Source organism: Rousettus aegyptiacus, unplaced genomic scaffold, assembly GCF_014176215.1.
Source record: "Rousettus aegyptiacus isolate mRouAeg1 unplaced genomic scaffold, mRouAeg1.p scaffold_m13_p_5, whole genome shotgun sequence".
Classification (NCBI taxonomy): Eukaryota; Metazoa; Chordata; class Mammalia; order Chiroptera; family Pteropodidae; genus Rousettus; species Rousettus aegyptiacus.
This window is the reverse complement of record NW_023416308.1, coordinates 28,008,343-28,033,001: the sequence shown is the minus strand read 5'-3', so window position 1 is coordinate 28,033,001 and position 24,659 is coordinate 28,008,343. Positions and strand designations below refer to the sequence as shown.

The 24,659-nt window shown below is 43.1% G+C and overlaps 1 pseudogene; it reads left to right on the top strand.

Moving 5' to 3' along the window:
- The first annotated feature begins 7,004 nt into the window (after nucleotides 1–7,004).
- LOC107507797 lies at nucleotides 7,005–7,433 on the top strand (annotated as a pseudogene).
- Nucleotides 7,434–24,659: the final 17,226 nt, after the last annotated feature.

Sequence of the window (24,659 nt, the reverse complement as noted above, 5' to 3'; positions counted from 1 at the left end):
CTCTTTCAGCTCAGCTCTAGAGCGGTGGTCTCCACAGCAATTCTGGGATTCCCTTGACCTTTCCCAGCGAGGAATCCCTTGGTTCCTGGATCCCATCCTATTTTGTTTTATTCCCTCTTGGTGATGAAAAAGAAAAAAAGTGTGGAGGAAGTAACTGAAAATACCCATTTATTTTTTTACTCATATTTTTTGATGATTAGGCTTAGTATAGGATTCTAATCTGAAAATAAACTCCCCTTGTATTTTGGATGGTATTGCTCTTTACCTTTTGCGCAAATCTAGTTGTTAAGAAGTTGGATGCCATTCTGTTTCTTGATCCTTATTTGTGAACTATTTTCATCTGAAAATTCATGATCCCTTTTTTTCTGGTGTTCTGAGTTTTAATGATGATGTATCCTTATAGTCGAGATGGGCACTCAGTGCCCTTTTCAATCAGGAAACATATGGTCTTCGGTTCTGGGGATCTAAACATTCTTTCTTTGATATTTTCTTCTCAGTTATCTTTCTAAACGCCTATTGATGTTCACCCTTTTGGACTGATCTTTGATTTATCTTTTCTACTCTTCATCTCTGACTTTTTTTTAAATTTGTAGTATATTTACTCATTTAAAAATTAATCATATTGATTTTTTTTTACTTCTTTTTTTTTTTTTTTTGATATCCAAGAGTTCTGTTGTCCTTTGAGTGTTTCTGTCTTTAACACCTTTCGTTCTTATTTAATGAATCCAAGCGGGACCTGTCTCTCTGAAATATTAAAGGAGTTTTTAATTATTTTTCTTTTGTCCCCTGCATTCCTTTTGTCCCTTAATTTTATTTCATCTGTTTATTTTTGTTTGTGTTCTTTGTTGGAATCCTTTTTCACATTTCTGATAATCAGTAGCTACAATTTCAAATGTGAATGAAGCACAGGCAACACACACACACACACACACACACACACACACACACACTGATTAGAGGATGTGTTGAGCAGGCAAAGCTAGTTAGCTAATGAAGCACTGTAGTAGGCACAATAATGGCTTCCAAAGACGTCCATATTCTAATCCCCAGAACTTGTGAATATGTTTGGTTATAAGGCAATGGGGAATTAAGGTTGCAAATCAGGTAATTTTAGGATTAAGAGATTCTCCCTGGGCCCAATGGAATCATGAGTCCTTAAAATGGAAGAGAGAGGCAGAAGAGATTCAGAAAAAGATGTGACAATGGAAGCAAGGTTGAAGTAGTGTGGGGTGAGATACTCAACTTGCCACTGCAAACTACGAAGATAGAAGAAGGGGGCCATGAGCCAAGGGATGCAACCAGCCTCTAGGAGCTGAAAAAGACAAGAGAATGTCTTCTATTGTAGAGCCTTCGGAAAGTTACACGGTCCTGCTGACAACTCAATTTTAGCCCACTGAGACCATGTTGTCCAGACTTCTGAACTGTAGAACGGAGAGACAGTAATATATGTTTTTTAAGCTAAGTTGTTCGTAATTTGTTACAGCAACTTTAGAAAACTAATAGAAAGACCAACACATTTAGTTGGAGGATCCACATATATTACAGTTAAAGACGGAGAAAGAGTCAAAATAGCCAGGAAAACGTTCCTGAGACCCATGATGGGGGAGGAACGAAAGGTCTCTGGACTTTAACCTATTTCATGGTGCCTGCTCTGTTCATCTGGAGAATTCTACTGCCTTCTCAGTAGCCCCAGAAACATTCACTTGGAAGAATTTTGAGATTCGTCTCCTAATCCTGATTTACCAACTTTTTCATTTACGCTTGATAAATTTTATGTCCTGTTTAAAAAGTCATTTCCTACAATGAGGTCATGAATATAAAAGCTTTATTATTTTACCTTTTATGCTTTGATCCACAATCTACCTGCATATAATTTTTTCATACAGTGTGATATGGGGTCAAGTTTAGTATTTCTTTTCCTCTATGGATATCTAATTGTATAACGCCAATTATTAAAAAGGGTTTCTTTTCTCCAAAGTTAATCAATGTCTTCTTTTAAAAGATAGGTCAAATGTTCAGATATGTGTTTAAATTTACTCTTGTATTTATCATTTTCACTGCTTTTAATGTCTAACTGTGTCTTTGAACTTTCTTATGGGATCATTTTCTTCTGTCTGAATAACATCTTTATGGTTTCCTTTAGTGTGGGTATGCTATTATTTTAGTTTTTATTTATTTGAAAATGTTTCTGTTTCACCTTCATTTTTAAAAGTAATTTTTTATTTTTCAATTATGGTTGACATACAGCATTATATCACTTTCAAGTGTACAACATTGAGATTAAATATTTATATAAACTCTGAAGTAATCACCCAATTAATCTAGTACCCATACGACACTATATATAGTTAATTATAATATTATTGACTATATTCCTTATACTATATTTTACATCCCCATGACAATTTTCTAACTACAGATTTGTACTTCTTCATGCCTTCCTCTTTTTTTAGCCATCTCCTAATGCCCCTCCCATCTGGCAATCATCAAAATGTTCTCTGTTATCTATGAGTTTGCTTCTGTTTTGCTTGTTTGTTTATTTTGTTTTTTAGATTCCACCTATAAGTGAAATCATATGGTATTTGTTTTTCTCTGTCTGACCTATTTGGCTCAGCATAATATCCTCCAGTTTCATCCATGTTGTTACAGATGGCAAAATTTCATTCTTTTTTATGGCTAAGTAGTATTCCATTGTACATATGTACCATTTCTTCTTTATCCATTCATCTATTGATGGATACTTAGGTTGCTAAAGCCATATCTTGGCTAAATAATACTGCAAGGAACACACAGATGCATATGTCTTTTAGAATTAGTGTTTTTGGTTTCTTTGGTTAAATTCCCACAATTAGGATTACTGGGTCCTTCTTTGTCTCTTGTTATACCAGTCTATTTGTCTGATGTAAGTATTATTACCCTGGGGTTTTTTTTCTCATTTCCATTTTCATAAAATGTCTTTTTCCATCCCTTTATTTTCCATCTCTGTGTGTCTTTGAATCTAAATAAGTTTCTTGTAGGAAGCATATATAAGAGTTTTGTTTTCTTATCCATTCAGCCACCCTATGTGTTTTGATTGGAGCACTTAATCCATTTAAATCAAAATAAATTGTTGATAGATATATAGTTATTGCCATTTTATTCTTCATATTTTTTTATCTTTTTTTTCTTCTTCTTAAAGAAGTCCCTCTAACATTTCCTGTAATACTGGCTTGGTGTTGATTTACCCCTTTAGCTTTTTCTTGTCTGGGAAACTACCTGTCCTTCGATTCTAGGTGATAACTTTGCAGGGTAGAGTCATCTTGGTGGTAGTTCATTGCTTTTCATCACTTTGACTATTTCGTGCTAATTCCTTCTGGCCTGCAAAGTTTCTGTTGAGAAACTAGCTGACAGTCTTATGAAAGCTCCCTTATAGGTAACTAACTGCTATTCTCTTGGTGCTTTTTAAGATTCTCTTTGTCTTTAAATTTTGACATTTTAATTATGATGTATCTTGATGTGGTCCTCTTTGGGTTTACCTTGTTTGGACTCTCTGTGCTTCCTGGCCTTATATGTCTATTTCTTTCTCAAGATTAGGGAAGTTTTCAGTCATTATTTCTTTAAATAGGTTTCCAATCTCTTGCTCTCTCTCTCTTCTCCTTCTAGTACTCTGTGTTGCAAATGTTGGAACACTTGATGTTGGCCCAGAGGCCCTTGAATCTATCTTCATTTTTTTGGATTTTTTTTCTTTTTTCTATTCTGATTGAGTGGTTTCTGCTACCTTATTTTCCAAATCGCAGATTTGATCCTCTGCCTCATCTAACTTACTGTTGATTCTCCTTAATGTATTATTTATTTCAGTTATTGTTTTCTTCATTTCTGACTGGTTCTTTTCTATGTTTTCTATTTCTTTGTTGAAGTTCTCACTGAGATCATCGAGGACCCTTATAATCAGTGTTTTAAACTCTGCCTCTGGTAGATTGCTTATCTTCATTATGTTTAGTTCTTGTTCTGGAGTTTCATTCTGTTATTTCATTTGGGACATGTTTCTTTGTCTTTTCATTTTGGCTTCCTCTCTGTGTTTGTTTTTGTGTATTACGTAGAGCTGGTATGTCTCCCACTCTCAGTTAAGTAGCCTTATTTAGTAGGTGTCCTGTCAGACCTAGTGACACAGTCTCTCTGGTCACCTGAACAAGGTAATCCAAGTGTGTCCCTTGAGTGCGTTCTATGTTCCCTCCTGTTGTAGTTGAGCTTTGATAGCTGTTTGTCAGTCCATGGGAGGGATCGCCCCTCACGCCGATTCTTTTTGAGGACTGACTATGACTATAGTAGAGGAGTTGTTTGTGCAGAGGCTGACCCTACAGAGCAGGATATGCTTTAGCAAGGCTCTGTTGCCTGCCAAATCTGCTCTTTGGGCGTGTCTTCTGTGGAGGTGGTTGGGCGTGCTCTGGTGTGATCTGATGCTGGCACTGGGTGTGTTGGTGCTGGGGCCTCTCAGAGGGGCTCTGTTGTAGGCCAAGACAGATCATTTGTATGGAAAAGTCACTGGAAGTGGCTTGTGTGGACATGCAAATAGGTGGGGCAGGATCTCAGAGAATCACTAGGGCAGGGTGAAGGTGTTAGCCAGGTTGATGGAGACTCAGATATGGTACCTACCTGCACATGCAGACTGCATGTGGGAGGGCTCAACAGAGAAACAATGGTTTCTACCAGCACTTCTCTCTGGGATAAAGCTGATCCTCCAGGCCTCGCCCTGAAGCCAAACAATTCAGTTCCTCCCTGTATGTTCTTAGAATCTTTTCAGCTGCCTGCCCCAGTGCTGGAACTCAGAGTAAGTGAGTTCGTCATTGAGTAAGTTCATGCATGGGCCCTTTAAGAGGAATGGCTTGCACTCCAGCTGCCCTCTATCTCAGCCACAGTCTCTGTTGGTTTTTACAGCCGGAAGTTATGGTGACTTCACTCCTCAGCACTGGATTGCTGGGCTGGGGTGTCTAGTGTAGGACTGGGACCCCCCTTGCTCCTTACAGGGGACCTCTACAGCTCAGATATTCCTCTTGATTTTTAACTGCGACACATGGGTATGGGACCAGCTCATTCTGCATCTCCACCCCACTTACCAGTCTCAAGGTAATTTCTTCTGTATATCCTTAGTAATAAGACTTGTGTTCAGCTACAGTTCAGGCGATTCTCAATGATGGATTTTCTGTAGTTTAGTAGTAATTTTAATGTCACCTTCATTCTTGAAGGACATCACCACTGAATATAGCCTGGCTAATATATTCTTTCCATTGCCTTCTGACTTTCATTGTTTCTATTAAGAAGTCAGCTTTAAGTTAGATAGTTCTTTGAAGGTAATCTTTTTCTTCACCCCCTCAGGCTGGATGTAAGATCTTCTCTCTATCATTTGTTCATTTGTGTTTTTTGAAGTATTTTACTAAAGTGTATGTATATGTGAAAATAATGTATATACATATATGTATATACGTTACATATATTTTTTAATGTACTTGGCTTAAGGATGTGGAACTTCTTAAATCTATGGCTTAATATTTTCAGCATTTTTGTAAAGTTCTCAGACATTATCTCTCTAAATATAGTCTCTGCCTTGTTTTTATTTTCCTCTCCTTGGACTCCAAGTATAAGTATGTTAGACTTATTATATCCTCTCTGTTTCTTAATCTCCTGTTTTCCATTGTTTTGTCTTTCCATCCTTTATTCTGGATATTTTCTTTTCATCAGGTCATAAGTTCAATAACTATCTTTTCAAATTAATTTAATTATTAAATACTTCTATTGAATTTTTAAAGTCTACTTTTGTGTTTTTCAGTTATGGAATTTTCTTTTTTAAAAAATAGTTATCTTCTCTGCCGAAAGTCTTAATGTTATCTTTTTCACACATACATAGATATTTTAAAGTCCATGTTCAATAACTCCTATTTCTGTAGTTTCTGCAAGTTTGTTTCTATTGCTTCTTTTTTTCTTTTGGCTTGTTTTCTTGTGCGCTTGTTAATTCTTATTGTGTAGTGAACATTATTTTTGAAAAATTGTTTGCTAAAATAATTTCAGGACTATAATAGTATCACCTTTCTTCAGAAAGGATTTATGCCTGATTAAGCTATGTGTCTAGGGATACTAACACTTGGAATTACCTAATTCAGTTTTAGACATTGAGATAGCTTGAAGCTGAATTGTAGTCTCCTTGTGAGCAGTATACTTCTGTTCCCTTAGCTGGGTGCATATTTTCAGTTGTTTCAACCTAAAGAAAGTTGGTTCATCAGGCCAACCCCCTATATACTGGTTCACCCCTATGTTGGTGAGCTTTATACTCCCATCCAGGTTCAGTAAACCATGCAATGTGCCACTCAGCCTTTCAGCCAATTTATCTAGAATCAACACATATCCCAGAGGAGAGGTGGCCCCAACTTCTTGGTTTACTAATCTGGGTCTCTGGTCTCTCTCCTAGATCTTTTCCCAGGAATTCCTCCTGATACTGTTAGCTCATTAATAAGAGCTAAGGATGCATTCAGGAACAGTTTTAAAATATATTACCTACCTTGTATATTTTTTCTAAGCAAGGAAGTTTTAAATTACTAAATTCTCCATAAGCAGGAGCAGAAGTTTTCTTAGAACTTTTAGCAGATGGACTCTTATCATCAGCATTCATTCTTTAATATTTAATATCACATTGTTGTAGGCACAAGTTGTACTTGAAAATATCGTTTATGCAGAAAGAGAGAGAGAGAGAGGTGCATTGGGTATGTGGACACAAGAGTTTGTGGTGACTTTAGACTACAATCAGCCTTCAGTTGCAGCTCTTTGTTTCAGAGATTGGCTTGAGCAAGAAATTTTGGTTTTTTCTTTTTTTAAAAAAAAGTCTTAATACTATGGATCTCATAGGATCCTTTCAAAATGAATCGAGTCTATATGGATACATTTCTCTTGAAGTTATAATAATGTATTCAAAATATCTTCTAAAAGAGGCTGGCTGATTGTAAGAGGGCTGAGAGGCTATTCTCAACTAGTTGAAGATGAATTCCAGAGGACTTGGATCTCAGCTAAAGAACAGTAGTCCAGTTACTAAAATTCAGCAAGTGGGCCTTTGAAAGTCATGATCTTATTCGAAAAGGTTTTTGTGTGAAAAATGAACTTTTGCTCAGTCATCTTCTTGAATTATTAGTAAAACTTTCCAGCTCAGCCAAAATAAAATGAAATTTTCCACAGTAAGAAACATTCAGGTGTATTTGCTTCACTAAAAAATGCAAATGGAATTCAAGGCAATGCAGCAGGTTCAGCATCTTCCTTTTTTTTTTTTTTTTCCAAGCTCAAACCTTTCACCACATATTTTGAGGGGTAATGATGAGACTATAGAATTTGAGGATATTCTTAATGACCCACCACAAAGTGAACTAATGAGAGAACCACACTTGATGGTGAACTCTAAACTTGGTTTACTGTAATGGAGTGTACTGTTCATAAAAATACAGAGGAACTACATCTTGTTTATAGTCATCTTTTTACTATAATTTTATATACACAACATAAAAGTACTGACACATTTGAATCGTTGCCTAAATTGTATCTGATCACCTGAAATTATTTGGATCTCTGTTATATGGCCATGTGACAGTTTGAAAGCCCTAGAAATGGTTTTAAAACTCTTGATTTGTATTAAAACAGCTTTTTATGTATTTAAAAATTTGTTGCTAATGAATATTATAAAACCATCCTCAGGGTCCAATCAAACTATTTTCTAGGTATTCCATAAATTTAATCTTGAATAACCATCATCTGTATTTGAATCTGCAGCCTTTACCAGTAGCATCTTTCAGAGTAAACACCTGTAACTAATTTCACTGTCAACACTTCAAATTATGTACAAAATCAGATACTTATATTTTACCTTGTTTCAGTATAGTCCATTAGTGCTCATAAGAATACTATTGGCTTTATTGAAACTACTTTAGAATTATAGTTATCTGATTGTTTCAGGTTGAAAAGTATATGTTCAGAGGTTTTAATTTTAGTCTTGACTTTTAAGTGAAAAATTAAATAAAGCAACCATCAGATGTCAATTAAAAAGATTATCTAAAGAGAAGTGAATGTTAAGCCCTGAAACGTATTTTAGATTTTGACTTCCAAACTCAGGCAATTTGGAAAATAACTAAAAATATTTTTGTGACTAAAGAAGCTTTTCGGAGCTCCCTGTCATTACCTGGCTCATTCACTAAAAATGCATCATTGGGCTTTGACTCCACTAAGACGCCAAATATAGGGAGTATACACTTTTTTTTGCTGCAGAGAATATATAATTTACTAAAACTAGACAGGGGAAAATCATCTAAATTGATAAATATGTATAAGATCATGTAATGAAATGTACATATATTATAGAGCCTGATAGCAAGAAAGAACATTTATGAGTTATTCTGCTTCACTGATTTTTTCTCATAAACCCTCATGGCAGTTCATAGTTGTTGACTGGCCTGGGCTTCCTCTGACAAAATCAAAAGTACCTGTGTAATCTAAACAGCTTCATTTATTAATATCCACTAGGACCCGTGAACTGAAAGTAGCATAAAAGAATAGGCAAGGGAGCAGGTGCAGGAGTCAGACTGACTGGATGCGAATTCTTGTTTGAGTCATTTGACCTTGTTATCCCTCTATTAACTCTTCTGTAAAATAAGGATAATGGTACCTACTTCACAACATACTTGTGCAGAAGGTGGGTTGCAATCAACACTGCACTTAGAATGAATTCTGGGGCATGGTAAAGCACTCAACGTAAGTTCGTATTTTTTCTTAAGTTGCAATCATGGTTAAACATTTACTTGGGGAAATTGAAGTATAAATAGGAAAATATTTTGTGAATTATTAACAGCAACATAAACATAGAGAAGGAAATGGGGAAATCCATTTTGTTCTCAGCCAAGAGACATTTAAATAAAAATCCTTGTGTTCCCAGTCAAATGTGAGGTGTAGGAAACAGTTTACACTTACTTTTCCAAAATATATTTTTTATTTTTCTAGGATCACACATGAAAGAAATAGCTAGTGATATTTCTTACTGAAGTCAATTTTACTGAAAAAATTTTTACTTTCTCAATATGCAGGAACTGGAGCCTCAGTGAAGAGGGTTCACTTATGTCCACATCATCTAAACTCTTACCAATAACATAGCTGTTCTTCCACCCAGCTCCATCCCCTCTCCTCCTGCCTCTAAACAGAACATTTAACTGTGATTATTGCATTCATCTCACTTTGATGACTGAGTAAATTTTTTAAACAGCCTGGGATGATACTTGAATAGAATTGTATTTACCAATCACTCCGCACCAAACATTCTGTCTTGTTAAAATTTAAATGTATCTAAAGTGGACACAAAAAATACTCTCCCTAATAATGAACTCCATTCATTGGGTAACTTCTCTTCTACCTAGCCCTTTAATGTAGCTATTCCTAAAGATTTTGTCCTCAGGTATTTCCTTGATTTTCTTCCTGGAAAATCACATCTATGCCAAGGATTTCCTTTCTCACTGATTTGTGTCTTTTGCTCAGAACTTTTCCCTGATCTCCAAACTTCAATCCTGTTTTCCTCCTGGAAGCTCACATCTGGATATCCCACTGGCCCCTGTAACTGGACATGCAACTAAGAATTTTCCTTCTCGAATTACGCTTCCTTTGGAGTTCCCTGATTATCCTTTATTGATTCAATCACTGAAGCCAGACACTCTTGAGCTGACCCCCTCATACTGCTCTAGCCTCACTACTAGTGGCTTAAGTCAAATTCTCATCATTTCTCACCTGTAGTATTATAATCTCAACTTGTTTGGTCTCCACATCCCATAAAGTCCAACCAAAGTGACCAACCTGATTATGTCGTCCCTCTGCTTTTGTCCTTGAATTAACCTCTCAAGCAATGGTACCAGTGTTTTCAAACTATGGTGTGCATAAGGATTACCCAGGTATCTTGTAAATATGTAGAGTCCTGGGCCCACCCACAGAGATTCTGCTTCAGTAGATCTGGGAATGGGACTCAAGAGTGAGCATTTTTAACTAACATGTTAGATTGCCCTGATACAGGTCGTATTGAGTCACATTCTGAGAGCACTGTACTCAGAATCACTAGGTCCCCTTGGGATAGCATGCATACAAATCATTCCTGGCATGTATTCATCTCCCTAATCCCATCTATGTCTACTCTGCCATTCATGTCATAAATCTTAGCATCTGGGGTCAAGGACTAGGATGGTATTAGGCTAGGAGCCCAAGAATGTCGAGATCTTGGCCTACCATTCATTCTCACTTTGAATGTCTAATTGAAAAAGCTCTACTCCCAAGCTATAATAGGCAAAAGTACCATATTATTAATAGCTAAGACTATTCTCATTACCCTTGAGTTCATGGTTTTCTTATAGAAATTTAAATGCTGAACACGGCTTAGTAGAGGATAAAGGGAAGAAAGCAAGATGCTTCACCCAGGTCCACAGTGCCCAAGTCGACAAAGCAGACCCTGAATTTATTTGCCTGACTAATAAGCACAGTTGGCCTATGCCCAGGCAGGAGATCTGAGAGTAGAGGACAGTTGACCAAGTCTATCTAAGGAGACAGGCCTTATAAAAGAGTACTTATGGTATGGAAACACAAAGATTAAGAGAAGTACCATGCATGGTTAACAATCGTTAAGTGACAGTAATTGTTCACTAGTAAAAGGGGAAGGGTCTTGGAAGAGAATGTGGGGTGAAGGCTGGGAGCCTGAGAAGAGGGCAGGTGTTCCTTCCCGACACACATTGCTCCCCAGTTGCTGGAGGAAGGATGGAATCAGAGCCACTCATGGGAAGAGTCACATGCCTTGCCATCGGAGACTCTGGAATATTAGGGAGAAAAGGCATTTGGGTAAAAACCATTCTTTGCAAAATTATAACTTTTGATTCAAGAATGAGACAAGGGAAAACAAATTACATCGCTCAGAGAATACAAATGAGTTTTTAAGAAGCAAATGAGAGTGTTTCTTAGGGTAAGATGTCTTATCTGGTTTAATTAAAAGACCCAAAGATTTCTATTCAGTGAGTGTTCATCACATCGGGTTTCCTTTCTCTATAATAAAAACAGAGCCAGTAAGAAATTACCCAGGACTGGGAACAAAGAGCTCCAAACTATGAGCATTTTTCAAGGAATTTGGAGGTATGAGAAGGAATTGTACATCTGAAAGTTGGAAATATGTATTAAGAATAAAATTTAATATTCTGCCTGTGATAATATCTTCAATGGGTAATGCTTCATTCAAAATCAGACATATCTCCCTTCCAGGTCAGAGCTGGAATCTCACTGGGTAACCACGAAGCACATACAAGCTGACCCAAATCTGAGTTCAATGCACAAGGCAGCCCTATTCCCAGAGAAAGCTAAATTTCACCTTTACTTTAAGCCATCTCTCCTGGTCTCATTTTAGCTGGGATCTGACTCACGTCTTTTGGTCGGGCCTGGTGATTAGGATGAGATGATGTCGGCAGTGGGCACCACAGATCAGTGCCAGCTCCTGAAGAAAGTCAGAGTGTTCGAGGCAGATCGTGGAAAGTTTGAAAACCAATCTGCAAAGTAAACACGTTACACTCAAGTTCCAGTGGCTGATGGGAAACTTGCCTTGCCCAGTCCGCACATGCCTTCACGAACCTTTCTGCAGTGTCATCTTGTCCCTCAAGAGAGGCCTGTCGAAAGCTGGGGAAGAAGAGACGAAAAACGATAAAATCAGCTTTGTGGAGAAATGCCAGTGTTCCATTACACACGTGAAAACAATTTGCACGTAAGAAAACCTGCCTGGCTATAGGCTGGCTTCAGACCCCCTGGAAGTGCTGTAAACTTTGTCCCTGTTCACCCACCCATTTGACTGGGGGTCAGGCAGGCCTGAGCCAGCCCCTACCATTGTCAGCTTACCAAGAACAGAGAGGCACTCAGCCATAAAGTGCCCACTGGCATCTCCAAGGAGAGCTTTAGGAGAGACAGCTTTGGGTCTCTTTCCAAGGTGGTCTGAGCACAATTAGGAAGAGTCTGGTCAGACCTGCACCCCCAGTTGGTTGAGACCATTTCCATGGGTCCTTTACATTCTAGGAAGAAGAGGCTGGAGGAGAAGGGAGTCGGCAAGCCCTGATGCTTTATATTTTATCTCTATTTCTATATCTGTGTATTATAGGCACCATTACCATACTCTTACTTTGTGCTATCTCATCAAATCCTTACAACAATTAGGTGAGGAAGGTATAGTTGTTGCTATTTGCAGATGGGGCCTAAGGAAGTTGTTAAAGTATTCCATATGATGGTTCCCACAACTTTGCATACATCATATTCTCCTGAAGAGAAGAGCCTGTGACAACAGAATGCAGTTTCTGATCCAGTAGGTCTGGGATGGGGCCCAAGAATTTGCATTTCCACCAGTTACCCGGTGGTACTGACGCTGCTCGTCCAGGGCCCACCCTTTGTGATCCGGAGGTGCCCACAGTCTTGTGAGGACATGGACAGTAGATGCTACATGATCGGTGAGAAGCACCTTGGAGGAAGGGCAGTGCCCAGGCCCTTCCGGATGCCTGGAAGAGAGAGAGCAGGGCTCCCATTTTTAACAACTTCTGGGGGTGGGAGAGGTGTCCCTTCACACGATAGTCATGCAAATACCACCGCCTCCTCCTCCCATCTCTACTTTTAGAGCCAAACTACTCCAGATGTACCAGTTGGCCTCCTGTCAGGGTCAGAAACCACACACATTTTGTACAGGGAAAGTTTAACTTAAAAATTATTAACTACTTATAGGAGATTAGCTACTGAGAAGGAATGAAACAGAACTCTAAATAATAGCTAAAGGATTCCTGCTTCTGGAGAGAGGGTATGAATGAAGCTTCACCAGATGGTGAAGAAGCAGACTGGGCTGCCCTGAACCACAGCTGGCCCACAGCTAGCAGGCTATGGGTAGAGGGCAAGGAAACATAAGCAGAGACTGGCAAACTTTAAGCTGAGCACTGGGTGAACAGTAGTCCAAGGTGCAGGAGCAGAGAATCCCAGGCCGGGACCGGCCAGCTCTTTGAGGTGCTGGCAGGCCAGGAACCCAGGCTAGGACTGGCAACGACACTTGCTGGGGGATGAACACTACTGGGTATTCAGCCCAGGCACCACTGGCAGCCATGGGCAAGCAGAATCAGAAGCAAAGAACACGGGAGACAGGGACGTTCCTCCTGCAGTGTGCCTTCAGTGCCCTCCCCCACGAGGTTAATAGCATGCCAGATGGCAAAGGGGAAATGTTTACAGGGCCTAGTTTCATTATCAGAGTAAGGAATTGAGGGGAGCATTTAGAGCTGAGGGGCAATAAATTGAAAACTGCGCACGCCAGGCATCTCCTTACTTAGACTACAATGTGAATGGTCTTTTGGAACTGAGAAGCATGATGGCCCTGTGAGAGGCATCCACCTCAGTTGGAAGGGGATTAGTGAAGTCTTCCTCGCAATATTTTCTATTCCATCTTGAAGAACCCATGGAAAGTGGCCAGAGGAAGGAGCGGGAAGACACTGCAGGCAGAAGGAGTAGTTTGTATGAAGGCACAGAGTGGGTGCTGGTGAACTTACCCAAGAAGACATTCAGGAGAGAGGACTGCAGACACTGAGCTTTGCATCTTCCTAAGTCCCATTTCAGCAGAGAGCATCACCTCCTTGGGCCGAAAGATAAGAGAAAGCTGTTGCCTCACTCTTTCCCACCCGCTCCTTCATTCCTGAGCCTCAAGCTCCCAGCCCCACCAGCGGCCATTCCTTTCTCCTAGCTCTTCACATTTCATGAGTCTCCAGGATGCGATTTGGGGCTTCGCAGGAGGTGATTCCTCATGCCCCGCACTCCCCTCCTCTCTTGCTTTGGCTCATGGGCAGTGAACCCTCTGATACAGCTGACACTGGCCACAGGCACCTTCCTGCAGTGAGCACCCACTGAGAGTGCGCCCGGTCTCCCAGCGCCTGCCGTTCGGGGTGCTGGTGGAAGCGCACCCCGGAGGTGCTGGTGCGGCTGCTGACGCTCACTGGCATTCCGTCCATGGCTGCTCCTGCTTGACACAGTTGTGCTAAGTAATATCTGCGTGAGAGAAGGGGGCCCAAAGCAGCCGCTCTCCCTGGCCCTGGGAGCAGGGATGGAAGAGAAGCAGGGTCACCTCTCCCCTCCAGTACCAGCTCAGGGACTTAACCAAAACCTAGTTTTTACACCGGCTAAGAGATGGACTCCCTTCCAGGGGCCTCTGAAGTTCATCGTAGTAACAGACTGGGGTTGGAAAATGGGTTTCATCTCATATTAGCCTCTAGATGTTTGGGGGTCGCTGCTTAGGGCACTTTAGGGAAATGCTCTGGACAGGTCCAGAACAAGGAGGGAGAGGCCATGATAAACCTGCTTGACAAATGGAAGCGTCAAATCCTCCTTGGATGCCCGCCCCCCCACCCCCCCTCCCCTGGCCACAAGCTGTGAGCAGCCTGAATCCCATCATGAACACAGCTGGGACCTCTCCAGCCCTAGTTCCTCACTTTCTAATGGAAAATGGAAGAAGAGTAAAGCTTGTTTAGACATGAAAACTATAATTTTTAAGCCAAGTATGAGCTGGAAACACCACTTAATGCAGCCAGCTCTGGGCAGGAACAGCCCAGTCCTCCAGAAGAAGTGGCCGTCTTCATTGCACCCCGCACGGTCTGGTTCTCCAAGAGATCCTTTCGCGACACACCTTGATTCTGAGGGACGACTGGTTGGTCAGCACACCTCCTTGATTCTGAGGGACGACTGGTTGGTCAGCACACCTTTCCAAAAGGTGTGCTGACCAACCAGTGTGTCGCGAAAGGTGTGTCGCGAAAGGATCTCTTGGAGAACCAGACCGTGTGGGGTGGAAAGCAGGTCCCTTAGGCTGGGTCTGCATTCTTAGGGCACTCATCAACAGGTGGCCCCTGAGGTAGTCTCCCTGACCCACTGTGGAAGAGGACATGTCACAGTATCCCTGCTGGGTGCCTCCTGACAAAACTCTGGGACGGAGAACCAGAAAAATGGAAATGAAGTCTGGGGACTCTCGTTCTTGGTGGCTGGGAGATGCGATGGAGGCAGCAGCTCAAACATTTTGCTCTGACCTCTCCCCTGCATACCATGGTGAGCCCCCCAGGCCTTCTACAGCACCCACAGCCAGAGTGAGGATGGGGTGGCAGGCGCCACTGTCCTGGGGATAGCTCTTCAGAGCAGGACTGTCTCATCGCTGAGCTTCCAGAGCCCCAGGGCGTGGAGACTGTTGGGGGCTGCGGTACCACCCCTTAGACAGGTGGAGGCGGAGCTCTGTCCTGGCATCAAGCCCCAGTTCTTGCACATTTTCCCAACATGTGGCACTGGGCAGACTCTTTCTGAGTCTGGTTATTCCTTGACCAAATTAGGAAAGAACTTTATAAGATTGCAGGAAAGATTTTAAGAAATGATATACGTACAAAACTTAGCTTAATGTTAACCAAACTGGCTGGACTGGCAAATTTGTCTGACTGGAAATGGAGGGCGGAGTAGGAAACAATGATCTCTACTTTTTTTTAACTCGAGGAGTGTGGCTCCATTAGCCTCAGCTTCTGGCCTGGAACGTACACCCCCTGCTGCTTCTGTCCAGCCCTGTGAGGGGCCTGGGTCGCCTTCGGTGGACTCCCTTCTCTCAGCACCTTAGTGTGCGGAGCTGCTTCTTTCCGGCTGGCTGCCGGAGGCCATGGACACTGAGGCACATGTCTCAAGGGTAAGGCCAGCCCTGTGGGCACTGGCTCCAGCCAAAGCTTCTCCCTGGAGGCCTGGGCAACCAGGGCCTCGTGTGGGAGAGAGAACAGGGAAGGGCCCGCCAGGCAGCCCCCACAATGAAGAGGGCCCATAGGGAGCTGCGGGAGGCAAGAGAGGGGCCAGCTTCCCTGGACTGAGGAGGCCCACCTAGAGGACAGCAGAGGACAGAAGACAGAGAAGCCCCGTGCAGAGGGAACAGGAAAGCAGGAGGTGGGGAAGGTGGCTGACGTCTTGCCCTCACCCATTCAAGCCCAGGGTGGTGTCAGGTTCTCATCTGAGAAGGGGCCCTGTCTGTCCCTGAATCTGAGAGCTTTCAACGGAGGTTCTCAGGAAAGTTGGGCCCAGGGAGCAGGGATGTCTGGCTCTTCCCTAGGCCCACAGTGCTTCTCTGTTTATCAGTGACCCCTGACTTTAAGGAGTATTTTTAGTCCTGGTATCAGGGACAAGGGGACTGTTGGGAATCCTTTCTTAAGGGAAATTATTTTAACAGTTGGGAGTGTGCATGCCTTTCCCTGGCCCTGGCTCCCTCTAACTTTATTTGGTTGGCTCCCCTTCTCCACCACCTTGCCCTGGTGCAGGGTGCCAGGCCCAGGGCTGGGTGCTCCCTCATGAGGGGCATCCTGGGGAGGCCGCCTGACTGGTGAACCCACAAGTGCTTCCCATCCAGAGGAAGCAATAGCCTTCCGTGAGAGGGTGTTAGCAGTGTGCCATGTCTTCCACTTGTCCCTCCAGATCTGCTTGCCCCTTCTTCCCACACAGCTCCCCTGACACTGACAACATGCCCTGCACCAGTGGGTGGGGGTTGGCCAGTGGAGGAGCTGCCGGTCAGAAGGCGAAGGAGGAGGAGATGGTGGCATTCGCCGGGCTCCTTCCTTGCTGGGTGGGTGGACTGCGCCCCTCCGCAGAGGCCACAGCTCCTGGTCGGTGGACTTCTCCATCCTGCTTTTTGCCCGAGTTCAGGTCCCCTTCCCTCACCTTGACCCCAGTTCCAGAGACTGCACCACCCCTGTGCCTCCCCTTTGTGAATGGCCCTTTCATCAAATTCCTTCAGTTACCCCGTTTGAAGGTGCCATCTGTTTCCGGCTGGGACCAAGACTAATAATGGGGTGCTCCTTCTCCAGGATTCTCAGGGGCTTTTTGGGCCCAGTCCTCTTGTGAGTATGGACTCTGAAGCCAGACTGTTGGTATCAAAGTCCTGTCTGCACCCTCCCAAGCAGTAACCCTGGGCACTTCACTTCTCCAAGCCTCACTCTCCTCACGTGTGAAACGGGCACAATAATGGCACATCCGTGGTGACTTGTTAGGAGAGGGCACATGCTGAATACTGTCAAGCACCTGGCTCCATGAGCCTGAACTGCACCCTCTGCTCCTGCTCTGCCTCCTCTGCTCCTGGTACCAACCATGGCATTCACCCCCACGTGGGCAGCTGGCACTTAGCCTTGGGTGGATGTGCAGAGAGTTCCGGTTCCTGCAGGCAGCTTTCAGCTCTCCACCTGGCCCCCGATGAATAAATGAATGTTAATCATTAATATGATTTCCTCTGCAGAGTCATAAGATTTGGCAGCTGGAAGCAGCCTTAAAGAATCATCGTAGCCCCCACTTTGCAATTGTGGAAACAGGGGTGGTTGCTTTCCCTAAGATCATCTGGCTAGTTACTGACAGGACCCCTAACCCCACCACCCCCACCGTTTCACTCAGATCATGTACAAATGGCTTTTAGTTTGAGTTTGTAAAAGCTCGGTCCTGCTCTTTCACTCTGAGAGGTAGACCTCTCCTTTGGTGATCAAAGGAAACTGCAAAAGCAATAAACCACCCCTAACAATAACAATAATCATTATTACCCCCATGCTTGCACACGCTGCCTGCTGCCATCAGTTCCCCTGTTTTCTGCAGACAGGGTCTCCCCAGGGGTGAGCTCAGATGCTCCCAAGCTTCAGCCATGGGGTCCAGAAGGCAGAGCCTGGGCTGGTGGCAGAGCTTTACAAACTCAAACTGAAAGCCAACAATCTGAGTCCTAATAAAAACCAGAGACCACATGGGCTTGTCTGGGCCAGTCACCGCAGGAGGCCTCTGTTCTCTGCCAGTCACCACGGGAGGCCTCTGTTCTCCTGGAAGTCACTCAGTCTCTGAGTTCTGTACCTGATTCACAAACTCATCGTGACTCAGTGGCAGGGTCCTCGAGTTTTGTAGACCTGTTCCCATCTCTGGGACTGGACAGGCCAGATGAACAGCTCCCGTGGCATGGCTGGCCGCCTCTCAATCCTGGGTGGCTAAAAGGCAGAAGGCCTTTTCTTGAAAAACAGCCTGGGCCTTTGGACAGGACAGTAAGTTCACAGCTGTTAAGCAAGGAGGAGTGAAAAGGAAAAGCTGCACAGGCAGAAGAAGCCCATGGAGAGGCGGATGGGCAGACACGTAGAGAGAGCAAGGCGAGGAGAATGCGGGGCTGAGCTCCATTGCTGCCACAACTCTGCTTTCTGAGAGGATGATCCTTGACCCCAGACAGTCCTTTCCTGACGCTAATAATAAAGATGATGCACTGGAAGCTGCGTGGCTCAGAGAAGGGGAAGGGCACATGGGACATTCATTCATTCCCGAAACATGTAGCACATTGCCTGGGGCCCAGATGCAAGGCTGTGGTGGGGGAGTCGGTGGGAGCCGCCCACTCCCCTGAAGGCACTCTCAGAACTTGTACACACTGCAGCCCCAAAGGTCTGGGGTTGTGGCCTGTCGGGCTGATGGAGGCCACGTGTTTCAGTGAGGCGAAGGGGAGGAAGAACACCAGTTATTTGCTGTCTCTGTCTCCACTCTCCTTTGCTCTAATGACCTTGAAGAGCCTTTTGTTCCTCCTGTCCCAGCTTGGTTTCCATGGGAACCGGAGAGGCAGCGTCATCACTCTGCTGAAGTGAAATGTCCCCAGGATGCCATGATACCTGGGGGAGAAACTATCAGAGAAGAATGAACTATCCCAGAAATTACCCTGCAGGGCACCGTCTGACATCCTGCTGCTGTTTTTGCCCAAGTTTTGGGTGCTTGGTTTTATGTTCCCAAGTTCATAGAGGCCACAGGGGCATAGGCAGCACTCTCTTCCACTTCGTCAGGATCTTTGGTCTTCAGCAACTGTCCCTTACCCAGTTGGTGTGTGCTAATTACCTACTGAGCAAATTCACAGGCCAGGGCTGTGATCAAATGAAGTAATTTGATGTCCTCTCAATAAATCCAGGTAACCACACAAGGATCTTTCAGTTCTGACCTCTCTCCAAATTTGCTATCTGACGAAATGACTTCATGACAGAGTCATGAACTGCTTTAGATATATTTTATTTGAGCTTCTCAAAAGTTAATGGTACATTGAAGAATGGTCATTTGCATTGACTGCCATTGAACTTTCTGGAATGGTTTGTGGGCTGCTCAGCAGAATCGTGGACAATGGGACAAATTTGTAAACAATGGTCTCCTAACTTTTGTTCTTATAGAGCAGTTGAGAGCATGGACTGTGGAGCTGTCTGCCTGGGTTCAAATCCTAGTTTTTCCCTTAGGAGCTGTGTGAACCTGGGCAGGACACCTAGCCTATCTGAGTCTCAGTGTCCTCATCTATAAAATGGGACTATAACAGGTTCTGTCTTATAGATTTGCTGTGAGTATTAAATAAATAAATACATATTAAGTGCTCAGAATAGTACCTGCCCATAGTAAGTCCTAGACATTTTATTATTACCATTATTATTCTATATAAATCATTCCGAGACATTTTCCCCCTATTTTGACATCTTTGAAATCTGAAAGAAAAATTTCTGTCTTCTTGGTACATAGGATATAGTGTGATTTATAATGGATCGTATTTTAAATTGAATTAAATTCATTATTATTGTTGTTATTCTATCTCTAGCACATGTCTGGTCAATAACAAGGGGTCCACATACTTTTGGAAAGACTAAATTCTCTCCCTTTTAGGGGTCTCTCTAGGCCTTCCTTTCCTGGAGTCATAGTGCCATTGTAATATTGAGTGTGGGCTCAGCGATGATAAGAATAGAAGCATAATCAGGCATACAAACAGCCACCGATACCAGAAAAGTGAACATCTTATTTCCTTCTCCTTAGCCAACAGTCCTGATGTTTCTGCTGGCTCCTCAATGTTAGGTAGATAGGTTGTCTCATTTTGCACCATTCTGAAAAACGGAGTTTTGGGTCTATATTAGTCAGTTCTCTAGAGAAACAGAATTAGTAGAATGTGTATTATATATGTTTATATATATATATGTATATTCATATATATTGTAATCTATTTATATATTCATATACATATATACATACACATATTTAAGAAATTGACTAATATGATTATGTGGCTGGCAAGTCCAAAATCTGCAGAATAGGTTAGCAGGCTGGAAACCTAGGAAGGGCCAATGTTGCAGTTCAGATCTAAAGGCTATTCACTGCAAAATTCCTTCTTGTTCATAGAGTTTTGTTCTATCCAGGATTTCAGCTGATTGGATGGGGCTCATCACATTGTGGAGGGCAATCTGCCTTATTCAACGTCCACTGATTTCAATGTTAATCTCATCCAAAAGTTCCCCACAGAAACATCCAGAATAATGCTTGACTAAATATCTGGGCATCTTGGCCCAACCAAGTTGACACATAAATTCACCATCACATTGCCTTATGGGAAAAGTTTCTAGAGCAAAGGTGTTGCAGTTGCTGATGGCCATCCTTACCTTGGGGAGACTTCTCCTCCTCCCTGTGAGGTCCTGCTGGGCTGAGCTAAACTTTACAATAGTGTTTTCTATTATCTTCATAACAACCCTGTGCTATAGGCAAGAATGTCTTCATTTTCAAATGAGGAAACAGATAGCAGAGTTTAAATGACTTATTAGTAAATAACTCTGAAAAACTGGAAGATACATTTTCAAATTTAGGTTTATCGGTCTCATTAGGTCCTGATTTTGAGGATAATAATAATTATTGAGATTGTTATTGTTTTACTTTATTTAACACTTATGCTTACTGTGTTTTAGGCACTGTTCTAAACACTACGTATATTAACTTTCTTAATTAACTTAATATCCTAATCATTCCCTAGAATTCCGAAGATAGGTGTGACAAACAAATCATTTGAAGGTGCGAAATGCTTGCAGTCAACATTGCTTGGGCCTGGAAAACCCAGGAGGGTTCTGTGCTGCCTGGGGCTAGTTATCTTTCTCCTACTTGCCAATCTTCTTTCCTGCTATTTTTACTGAACAACTGATTAATGCCCATTGGGGGTGTACCGCCCCCTCCATTGTGTTCACACCTCATCAGTTCTTAGCACCTTCTAATGGCTTCTGAGATTAGTTCCTATCTTAGTTTCACACATCTGATGAGGAGAGGGGGACATATACAAGAACTAGGAAGTTGTCAACACCTCAGACTCTCCTAGGTACAGCATCCTGCACTTTTATTGTGCTCCTTTTCATAACTGCCAGTCGCTCAACCATACCATCCTCAAGAGAAGTGTGGACCTTGTTAGTAGGACATCTGTCTGTCTCTGAGCCTTTACTCAAGGGTTGAAGTCCTGATGAGCACAAGGGAGCTGCCTTTTTTCTTATTCTGACTCCCTTATGGAGATATCTTTGCAGCAAAAGCACATTTATTTTCTTTGTCAGACCAGGGCTTGGTGTTGATAGAGTCACAATAAAAAAAAAAGGGAAATGCTACCTTGGATGGCAGACCAATTTGTAGATGAGATCGCTAGCACATCTAGGGGACATAGGTCATTATTTGGTGTCAGCAGTGAGTGCTGCTAAGATCTCAGGGATTTGGTGAGACAAAGAGAATCAAGGGTTGGGTTTGGTAAGAAGAAGAAAAAAAGTGCTGACTTCATCTGCGCAATGAAGCATAAATACGACTTTAGAGGGGCAAAAAGAAAGAAGGAAGTCAATGAGGAAGGCCAAAGAAGAGGGAGATGTCCCACGAAGAGGGTTTCTCCATTCTCCATTGTGGTCTGGACAATGTGCTCTATCCCACCTCTCCCGTTTTCTCCGGGATCTTTGATTGAGATTCCTTCGCTGTTGGGCATCTCTCTTCTTTCTCCTCTCTAGTTGATATTTTCTATCAGCACTTAAACATGCCATGTCTCTAGCATCTTAAAACAGCAGCACACAACCAAAACTCTAAAATCATCTTCCCCCTCCCCATTTCTCTCCAGATACCCCCTGGCCTGGTTCTCTCCTCTGCTTCGGAGTCAGTCTTCCAGAAGGGGTAGTACATTTTTCATCTCATATACCCCTCAACCTTCTCTAAGCTGGCTTCTGTGCCTACATACCTCTGAGACAACTCCAGCTAAGGAACATTTCTCATTCCTCATCACGCTACCTCTTAGCAGCACATGACACTGTTCACCACTCTCTGCTCCTTGAGTGCTCTTCCCTTTGTTTTCAGTGACCCCAGACAGGTTCTATTGGTCCTTCTCCTGCCTTTGACCATCCTATTCAGGCTTCTTTCCCAACTCAACGTTTTCACTTAGATGAATCACAGGTACTTCACACCTACCACGGAAAAAGTGAGATTTATTTTTTTCCCCTAAGCCTGATCATTCTGCACTGTTTTCTCTGAGTAAAGGTTATCACCATTCATCCGGTTGCTCAAGCCCAAAACAAGGAAGTCGGTCTTTATGTCTCTTGTCCAACTCTGTCCACTTCATTCATTCCTTCTCAGGTCTTGTCAACTTTTTCTCTTAAAATCACCTGAAGCTGTCCACTTCTTCTTATATCATGATGGTTAGTTTTATGCCTCAACTAGACTGGCCACAGAGCACCCAGATTAAACATTATTTCTGGATATGAAGTTAGCATTTGAATCAGTGGCTTACTAGATCACCCTCCTCAATGTGGGTGGGCATCATCCAAGCCACTGACAGCCTGAGTAGAACAAAAAGCAGAAGAGGAAGGCACTTACCCATTTTTCCTACCTCAGTGCTGATCTGGGACCTCTTATCTCATCTGCTTCTGCTGTGGGACTGGGGTTTATATATGCCATCAGCTCCCCTAGTTCTCGAGCATTCAGACTTGGACTCAGTTATACCACTGCCTTTCCTGGGTCTTCAACTTGCTGATGGCAGATCGTGGCACTTCTCAGCTTCCATCATTATGTGAGCCAATTCCTCATAATCAATCAATCAATCCATCAATCTTCCTACTGGTTCTCTCTGGAGAACTCTGACTAATACAGATTTTGATCCTGATTATGGTTCTAGAGGAAACAAATGTTAAGCACGAGTTTTCTGAATAGGTTCCAGGGTTGCTAGAAATGGCTCTCAAATCCAATTAGATTTGAAGAGGCTAAAGATTACTTCCAGTAGTAAAGACAGCACTGATAGTCCACAACATGAACTGTTTTTAGAGATATGTAAACTATTTGTGTTGGCTACTCCTAATCAACCACTTATATGAAGTAAGATGCTGGATGACTGCATATGTAATACTTTTGAACATTTTTGGAAAACTATTGAATATAATGACATTGGTTGGTTGCTTCTAACATCACTGGACAAAGTGGTAAGAGAAAAAGATGGGCTCAGGGATTTTAATTCCCAGGTCATGACCTAAGAGCTTCTACATATACCTGAATGAGACCCTTATCTCCTGGACCTGAGGGGCGTAGATGACCAAAAATCAAATGCAGAATCTCATCCCATGAGTGGCTGACTTACAATGCAATTTGAACTCCCAGCCTTCCAGCATGCCTACTTTAAAGTGAGGGCATTGGTTAGGAAGGAATGGGATCTTGTAAGTGGGAATGAGGATGTGTGAGAAGACTCTGATGAAGCAGAAGATGGTAAGCCCCTGACTTTTGGTGAGTCTTTAGATTGGAGAAGAGCTCCCCACCCCTACTGACAGTGGCTTCCCACTCCCAATGACAGCGGCTTCCCTACCAGCTGACACTGCTTGAGAAGCACAAGGCCTTGGTTCGGAAAGCTGAGGTAAAGTCAGAAGGTACCTGCAGCTGGAGGCTTTCAGCTGATTGCATTCCTTGGCCAGTTCCGTCACAGAAGGGAGATCATTATCTCCTTTTGCAGAGGAGGTTAAGTAACTGACACACTAGATCTCAGGGCAAGCCTTGAACTGGGCTTGATTCTACATTATCTGGCTCCAGAATCCACACACTTAATTGCGAATCTATGCCATGTTGGAGAAGTGGTTCTGCTGTCAAACACGATAAGCACACACAGTGAGATTGGGTTCTTATTAACAGCAGAAGTTAAGGTGTTACTTAAATTATTGGCTGCACCTGGGATAGCACCAATTGCCTGAAGAGGCCAGTTTGGCTCCTAATGATAATGAGAAATGCAGGATACCAGTCCCACAGTGCATATGTAATTAGCAACCTCGGGCCACCTGCATCAGGGACATTTCAGAGTTCTGGAAGCCCAAGGTGGTGTTTCCTAATCCCCTTTGCTCACACCAGTGGCCACCATCAGTTCAGAGTCCAGGCCCCCATTGTTGCTGCAGCCCCTGTGCACCTTCTCCCCATCTCCCCTGTCCCAGGGCCAGGTTGCTGTGTTGCTCTTGACCATCTGCTTTTGGGCCAGAGCTGAGTGCCCTGTTCTGTGGCTACACCCTGTGCAGGTGAGGGCTGGGTAGCCCTGTCTGTGTGGTAGGGGAGGGAACCCTCACTCTCACGGTCAATATGTGACGGCAGCTGAGTGAGCAAAATCAGAAGGTGGTGAAGCTCTGAACATAGCTGGCCTCTTGTGATTTCTGCTATATGAAAGCTGAGTTCCTCCCTCTGACCTGCCCTCCAGTGTATGGGAGGAATAGGGAAGCTCAGCCTTGTCAGCCAAGATAGGCATGATGCCCAGCTGCCCTGCATGTGTGAAGCATTACTGGGTTTTGTCTCAAATACTTGCC